The sequence below is a fragment of the Hydra vulgaris genome, chromosome 09, assembly GCF_038396675.1.
Source record: "Hydra vulgaris chromosome 09, alternate assembly HydraT2T_AEP".
NCBI lineage: Eukaryota > Metazoa > Cnidaria > Hydrozoa > Anthoathecata > Hydridae > Hydra > Hydra vulgaris.
The window spans coordinates 64,708,495-64,717,156 of NC_088928.1; the positions used below are offsets into that span (position 1 = coordinate 64,708,495).

The following is an 8,662-nucleotide window of genomic DNA, read 5'->3' on the forward strand; positions in this document are numbered from 1 at the left end:
CTTAGTCCTAACCATAGAAAGTTGAGCTTTATGATGCTTTAAGTATAAATGAGTTTTTTTTTTTTATCTTTTGGCTTGTTTACATTTGTCATCATTTACAAAAACAAATAAACAAGGCTTCTGAAATAAGATCATGATGGTCTTATCATCAGAATATTTTACCAGTTTAAAACTTTTTTACATGAGAACATAAACAAGAATAAAAATTGCAATAAATCATTTTTCGAATTAAAAATATAAATCTTAAGAGGATACCAAATGTTATATGTAATTAAAAAGTAGGATCTTATTGTTAGAACCTATAAACGCGCAAATATCATATAAATTAAATATATACCCAGTAAACACACGACGTCTTAAAGACGTCTAAAAAACGTCTTTTAGACGTCTAGACGTCTAAAAGACGTTTTTAGACGTCTTTAAGACGTCGTGTGTTTATTGGGTATATATTTAATTTAGTGCAAAGTTTACACTATATTTTTTATTACCATGTTTTCAGCAAAACCCTAAAACTTTTTAATATACGGGATATGTTAAGGATTCCGAGCTTATATCCATTGTTCAGAGCTATAATTTATTATTTAGAGCTCTGGTGTTTTGAAAATCTCTGGCTCTCCTCAAAATGAATATGATTTTTTTTTAATTTTCGTTAATATTGCATTTTTCCATCTCTATACGGATATATCCACAATAGGGTATTTTTTATTTTGTTTTATTTTTCAAATTTTGAATTTTTGTTTTAGTGCCCCAAGAAGACTTAACGGTCTTGCCACAGAGCACGGAGGAGCATTTAACTAGGGCATTCACACCTGCTTCTCTTACCAATAACGCAAAAGTAGGCCCGGAGCTCGCTTCGAACTCTTGATTTTTTGCTTTAGACCACTTACTTTAACCACTACGGCACGATTATTACTTAGTTATAATACCTTTTGTTTTGCTATTTATTCTTTTTTTATTTTTATAATAATTATCTTTATGGTTTTATATAATAATTTCATGTTAATTTCCTATTTTCTACAAGTGACAAACCTTGAGTTTACTTGGGTATACCATTTTTACATAGATTGCAGCAAAAGGGTGGTCCGGCATTTCAGTTTTATTTCAGAAGCTCTGAAATATTATCTAGTAAAAGGCATTTTTGGGGATAGATTTACATTACATAATATTTTATGAACAACGATGTTTTGAAATAACATGAATTTTTACACATTATATGCACAAATTTCTCAAAATACATAAGGTTACATTTTTTATTTACTCTAAAATAAAACTATTGAAACTTGAGAATTTAATATTTAGATATATTAAAATCCGAAATACAGGTTTTACGAATGATTTTATGTATAAAAAAATAATTTTGATTTGATTTAAGTTTAATAGGAATATTAGTATGGTTGAGAATCCAAACTAATGTTTTGTTAGTAACCAAACTAACGCTGGGTTAGTTACTAAACTAACGTTCAGTTAGTAACACCAAAAGACTTTTTAAGTAGTCACAGCATGAAATTGTTTTTCTAATGTGTTATCAAAATAACGCATTTTTTATTTGTATTTTCATTAAGAAAATACAAATAGAAACTCAGGATTGGTGTACTTTTTTTTATATTACTCTCAAAATAAAAACGTAAGCATACACTATTTACAATTACTTAAAAAAAAAACATTGAAATTTGAGAATTTAATCTTTAGATAAAATAAAATACAAAATACCAAACTGTTTTACAAATAACTTTAATTAAACAAAATTAAACTTAAATCAAGATTTTGGTTTAAATTTGTTAAGAATGTTAGCTTGGTTCAGAAACCAAATTAAAATTCTGTTAGTAACCAAACTAATGTTCGTTTAGTAACCAAAATAACGTTCGATCATTAACCAAACTAACCCAGTGGGCACATGTACGTTTTGCAAATGTTTAGTAAACGTTTAATAGTCGCTTAACGACGATTGTTTAAATATGGAGTATTTAAACATATAATATTAGTCATAATAACATATTGAATTTTATGACTACGGCACAGATTGTGTATTTTCAAGTTTCTCTACGAATCTACGAACTTATACGACTGTAAAGAATCTTTTTCAAAGTAAAATATACATTTATAAATTCTATTACAGCTCTTACTAATATCATACATAAATACAATATATATATATATATATATATATATATATATATATATATATATATATATATATATATATATATATATATATATATATATATATATATATATATATATATATATATATATATATACATATATATATATATATATATATATATATATATATATATATATATATATATATATATATATATATATATATATATATATATATATATATATATATATATATATATATATATATATATATATAGTTATACATAAAGTTTGTTTCAAAACTTAAGTGTCTTTGAGCGCTAAAATCCAAGAAACAGTTTTTTTTTTAAAACTTTTTGAAAAATTATATAAATGTTTGTGTGTATATAAATAAATAAATAAATATATATATATATATATATATATATATATATATATATATATATATATATATATTTATGTATATATATACATATATATATATATATATATATATATATATATATATATATATATATATATATATATATATATATATATATATATATATATATGTATGTATATATATATATATATATAAATATATATATCTATATATATTTATATATATACATACATACATATATATATATATATATATATATGTATGTATATATATATATATATATATAAATATATATATATAAATATATATATATATATATATATATATATATATATATACATACATATACATATATATATATATATATGTATATATATATATATATATATATATATATATATATATATATATATATATATATATATTTTTTTTTTTTTGAAACTTCTTTAATGAGCATACCGGCTGTTTCGAGACATTAGATAGTGGTTGAAAATTTATTAATAAGCAATGCAGTTTTTAGAACAAAGTATTTTACATGCATAAACCACGTACTTATTGCACATTTAATGTTTTAATCTAGTTGCACAGCTTGGGGAGAAATGAGCCATTCCTTCACCGGTGGGATTGAACCGCAGATCACTAATACTTCACGTTAAAAAAGTTTTGACTTCAGCGTAAAAACATACTTACGTTTTATATCTTAGTAAATCATTAGAAAACTCGTGTGCAACATTACATTTATTTTTACCTTATGTTATAATGCCTCGAGTCTTTAAAAAAACCACTTCGAAAGCAAAAACTTCCAGTAAAGATATGAAAGATGCATTACATTTAATCCAAAAAGGAAAAAGTATTAGAGAAACTGCAATAACTTCCAAAATACCCTACCCAACGCTTCGTTGTTATTGGAAAAATTTTTTGCTTGATGAAAATACAAGACTTACCCGAATTATTATGTTAAAATAATATTTACAGACAAGCAGGAATTAGAATTAAAGGAATATATTCCAATTAAAGAATGTCGATGTACAGTTTTTGAAATGGCAACCATTAAAATTAGCAAAAATTTGAAAAAAATTTTGAAATGGCAACCAATAAAAATAGTATTCCACAGAGGTAGCACAAAGACTCAATGGCAGGTATTGATTAGATGAATAATTTTAGAAAACGACATCCAGATTTGTCTCTTAGAACACCTGAAGGATGTTGTCTCTCTAGGGCAACATCATTTAATGCCCATAATATAAATATATTTTTTGATAAATTAAAAGAACTTTTTGCTAGATCACCAGAATTTGCAAATGGAACTCGGATTTTTAACCTTGATGAAACTGGAACTATTACCGTGCAGAACCCACAAAAGGTATGTTAATCTTCAATAATAAGTATATTTTTCATGACATATTTATTTCTTACATAAAATATCTAAATATTTAGATTCTTGCAAAGAAAGGTGTAAAGAGTGTCTACAAAGTCACAAGTGCTGAAAGAGGAACCCTTGTCACAACTTGTATAATAATCAGTGCTTCTTGACAATATCTTTCACCAGTAATTATTTTTCCAAGAGTGCATTTCAAAGAGCATATGTTGTGAGGAGCTTCTTCTGGATCTCTCGGACTCGCATGTAAAACAGGCTGGATGAACGGTGAACTTTTTTTAGATGTTATGAATCACTTTATCAAGTTTTCGTCTAGTACAAAAGAAAATCCATCAGTATTAATATATGACAATTTCGAAGCGCACTTATCTATAGCAGTGTTAATTTTAGCAAAGGAGCATGGAGTGACCATTTTGACATTACCACCTCATTCCACGCACAAGTTACAACCACTTGATGTGGGAGTTATGGGGCCATTTAAAACTGCATATAATGCAGCAATTGATTTATGGATGCTCCACAATCCTGGAATTTACAATTTACCAAGTGGCTTCATCTGTATGGCTTGCTTTTCTAAAAGCTATAACACCTTCTTACATTGTAGCTGCTTCTAAAAAAACAGGTATATTTCCTTATAACAGGAACGTGTTTACAGATATCGATTTTATGAGCAGCTCTGTGACAAAAAAAACTTTTGATGTCAACAATACTTGCATGAAAAATAACGTAAGCATTACTTCTGATAATTTTTTTAACTCTTATGTTTCATCAAATGCAGACCCCACTACCTCCACTACTATAGATATAATAGTAATGCCATCTCCGCTAACTATAGATATAAACAAACTAGTTACCAACGTTACCAATGATACAATGGATGGTCTGTCTACATCATCAGATTCTTTTATCAGCCCTAAACAATTCAGAGGTTTTCCTAAATCTGGAGAAAAAAAAGTAAAAGAAAGGAAAGGAAGAAGAGTTGCTCTATGATTGCCACACTCACTCCTGAGAGAGATCGGATCGAGAAAAGGCTCTGCAATAAAAAGTTAGTCAAACTTACAAAAGAATTAAAAGCAAATTTACAAAATATTAACAAAAAATTACTTAAAAAAGACGATTCTGTATTGGAACATTTGACAATCGCAAATGAGAAAGGTTTAATAATCCTAGAAGATGATTTGGGTGCTTGTGATATATATTCTAAAGAAGACTTTGTATTGGTTAATTTGGAACAGCAAAAAAAAAGATGTTTTACAATTAGTTTCCTTCGGAAAAAAGGTGATATTTTTAAGTTGCTTAATTCACCAGATATTGCGACTATCCCTAAAATGGATGTTAAATTATTGCTACCTCGGCCAACTTTTTCTGGAACAAGAAAAAGGCAGCATTGCCATTACAAATTTGAGGTTGTGTTTGACTATATCAGTATTTGCTAAATATTATTTTTATTGCCAATATACTATATCCTAATATACTACTTTCATTACATACAGATACTTTTATTATATCTTAATATTTGGAAATAATCATTTTTCATGGCAGAATTTATTGTTATTTATGTTACATTATTACTTAATTATGTTATGTTTAATTATAAAGTATTTGTTACTTACTTAATTTTTAATAAATTAGTTAAAGAAAATATCTAATTTTAGTTTTCTAGTTATCAATTATAATGGCTTATTCCTACCATTTGCTTGATTCACTTCTACCCATTCATGGGTAGGAGTAATTCTATTCTTATTTTGAATATATTCACGTGCAAACTATATTATGAATCTAAATAACAAAGATTGAATTTAATTGTTGAATTGGTTATAAAAACAACGCCGCACCACGTAATAAACGTTTTTTAGCCGATTTAAAGTGTAAGTTATACTGATTTTTTGAAAAGAAAGAAAAAAACCATACTTTTTTAATCATAAATATAGATACTAATCTAAACCCTGAAAAAAAAATTATTATAAATATTAATGCTAACCTTGCCCTCAAGACACTTAAAGTAATTTGTTTTTGGTCATTTTTGGGTCCTTTTTTATCCAAACGTGTGCTTTGAGGGAAAGGAAAGAGTGGTAAGTTTAAATATATTTACTTCAAATCTAGACGGTTTGGTTTTTCAAATTCTAAAATTTTTTTTTCTGAACACCCCTAATATATATATATATATATATATATATATATATATATATATATATATATATGGATGTATATATTTTGTCTATAATTCCTTTTTTGTTTATGTATGTAATATTTCTTTTTATATATACCAAAAAAAAGTTAAACTACTATTCTCAATTATGAGAAACAAAGATGCAAGTATAGTTACATTGAAATGATCATAATCTAAAACAAATTAAGTTTAGGTTAGATCATTTAATAAGTAAATATTTTTATAAATGTAGTTTAAATAAATGTAGTTTAAATAGTATAAATATTTTTATAAATGTAGTTTAAAGAGTATAAATATTTTTATAAATGATCGTTTAATAAGTAAATCTTTTTCTAAATGTATAAAGCGATTTCTATCTAGATTATTTTTACTCCAGCTAGCATTTGCTCTACATTTATTATGCAAGTAGAACTTCTGGTTGAAATAACTTTGTATACATAATATTGAGCAATGATTTTTTTTAGCTTAACTGAAAGACTTTATTCAGTAGTAACAATCATCGATTATAATAAAAATTAAGAAAGCGACTGTACGTTAAGTAAAAAAATACAAAAACATTAATTTCAACTTATAAAGAGTAGAAATCATAAATATTGACTAACCTAAATCTTGACTAAAGAACTAAAGAGATAAAGTGATTCAGAGTCTTCAAGTTCTAAACTTCAAGAATGAGGTTGTTTTTTAAATTTTTTCAAAACTGGTGTTATATTTAATATTCTTCACTAAATACTTCAATGTAAGCCTATATAAAAGATTGGAGTGTGCAATCTTTTGTATTTGTTTTTGAATACCAATTTTAGAACGATAAGTGCAATATATCACAATTGTTTGCGCATTAGAGAAGCAAGTCCTGATATTACACTGCAAAAATTTCTAATATGTAAGTTCATCTGTTTTTATTTTAAATTTTTGTTTAAAAGTGTGTATGTATTTTTAACAAGTTAATAAATAATACACAAAACATTTTTTTAACAAGTTAAATAAGACTTCCAGAGAAGCAACGCTGCAATTTACTGTTATGATGAACTGCCATCAAATTTTAAACCTTTTAGTGGAACACGTATGTTTAAAAATGTTGTCTTTTCATTTTTCAAAAGATGTTATGGTATATAATTCAATTTTTGGTTTTCCACAACAGTTTTTCATTGATATTTATTCTGTTCTAATTTTTTTTTTTTTTTAATATAATAGGTTTTCAATGTTTTTGTCTGAAATCAAAAATTCTTTATCTGCAGTGGATGTCCTGGAAATAAGGCTGGGTTTGAAGATTTTTTTTTTTAAAATGATAAAATAAATGATATAACAAGATTTGATGAAAGTGAAATAATTTTAAATAATAAAGTAAAGTTTTATTTGTTATTTTATTCTTGTTTACATTTATGTATAAAAATTTCCTAAATAAAGTAATATGCGATCAAACTAAATTTATTCTATGATTTTTTCAGCTCTTTTTCAGCTTCTGCTAATCATGTTTTGGATAAAATTATGTCAAAATGTGTTATAACATTACTTAAGAAAGCTGGAACTAATGGAAAGAAATCATTTAAAACTTTTTTGTGTAGAGTAATTATAAGTAATTTTTAAATAAATGTGGTGTGCATGTCGTTTATATTGTTACTTTTATATACTTTGTGAAATTTTACTGTTACTTTTATATTTTATTGTTACTTTTATATACTTTGTGAAATTTTACATTTCTGTTTTCTTATTATTGTTTACATTTTGTTGCCTTTTTTTACATGCAATGCGTAAAAGATTTATATGGTATTTTTCTTTTTAGGAACATTAGTGTCACATACAGCAAATTACGATTTGGTCGATAAGTTAATTGGCGAGCGTTTGAAAAGAGCTCTAATAAAATAACTTAAAAATTATTTTATTGTGTTTTTGTGTACTTAATTTGTAAATAAGTGCAATATCGAGGCTGTTAGACTTAAGTTTTCATTTAGAAAAAAGTTTTTTTTTCCGTATAACATAAATCATTTACTTAAATAACTTACACGTAAAAAAAGATTTTTGGGAACAACGTTAAAAGCAATAAAACGTTTTATTTAAACTCAATAAAAACCAATATAAAATGTTTTTAGAAAAAGGACCGTTTACCGCTTCTTATGGACGTTCAAAAACCCATTACAAAACGTTTTTACGGGACTATTAAAAAACGTTTGCAAAACGTTCTTGTGCCCACTGGAAACGCTCGGTTAGTAACTAAACTAACGCTCTGTTAGTAACCAAACTAACATTGCGTTAGTAACAAAATAATATATTTTAAATAGTTACCCCATAAATTATTTTTCATAAAGTAATATCAAAATATCGTATATGTATTTTCATTAAGAAAAAATCTCGCAAAACAAAATAGAAAACTAATTATGTACTATGTACTGCATTTAAAACAGAATTTTTTAAAATAATATTGTTAAAAGAAAAAGTAGCAAACCTTTTTTCGGTGCTTTTTTGTGTACTCATAGGACTCCGACATTCCAAAAACGTGTCTGGGTTCGTCTATTCTTATAACGCTAATAGTTTTTTTTTTTTTTTTTAATGAACTCTTTTATTTTACTTTGAAGCACAGGCTATGGATGTAGAAGATGAAGTATTAACAGCTCACGCCAATCAAGACTTG

At 25.5% G+C, this 8,662-nt stretch overlaps 1 long non-coding RNA gene across 1 annotated transcript; it reads left to right on the forward strand.

The window, feature by feature from the left end:
- Window positions 1-1,755: 1,755 nt before the first annotated feature.
- LOC136085158 (uncharacterized) lies at window positions 1,756-7,943 on the forward strand. Its single transcript, XR_010641133.1, has 3 exons — window positions 1,756-2,085; window positions 6,837-6,916; window positions 7,817-7,943. It is a non-coding gene; the product is annotated as an uncharacterized LOC136085158 (long non-coding RNA).
- Window positions 7,944-8,662: the final 719 nt, after the last annotated feature.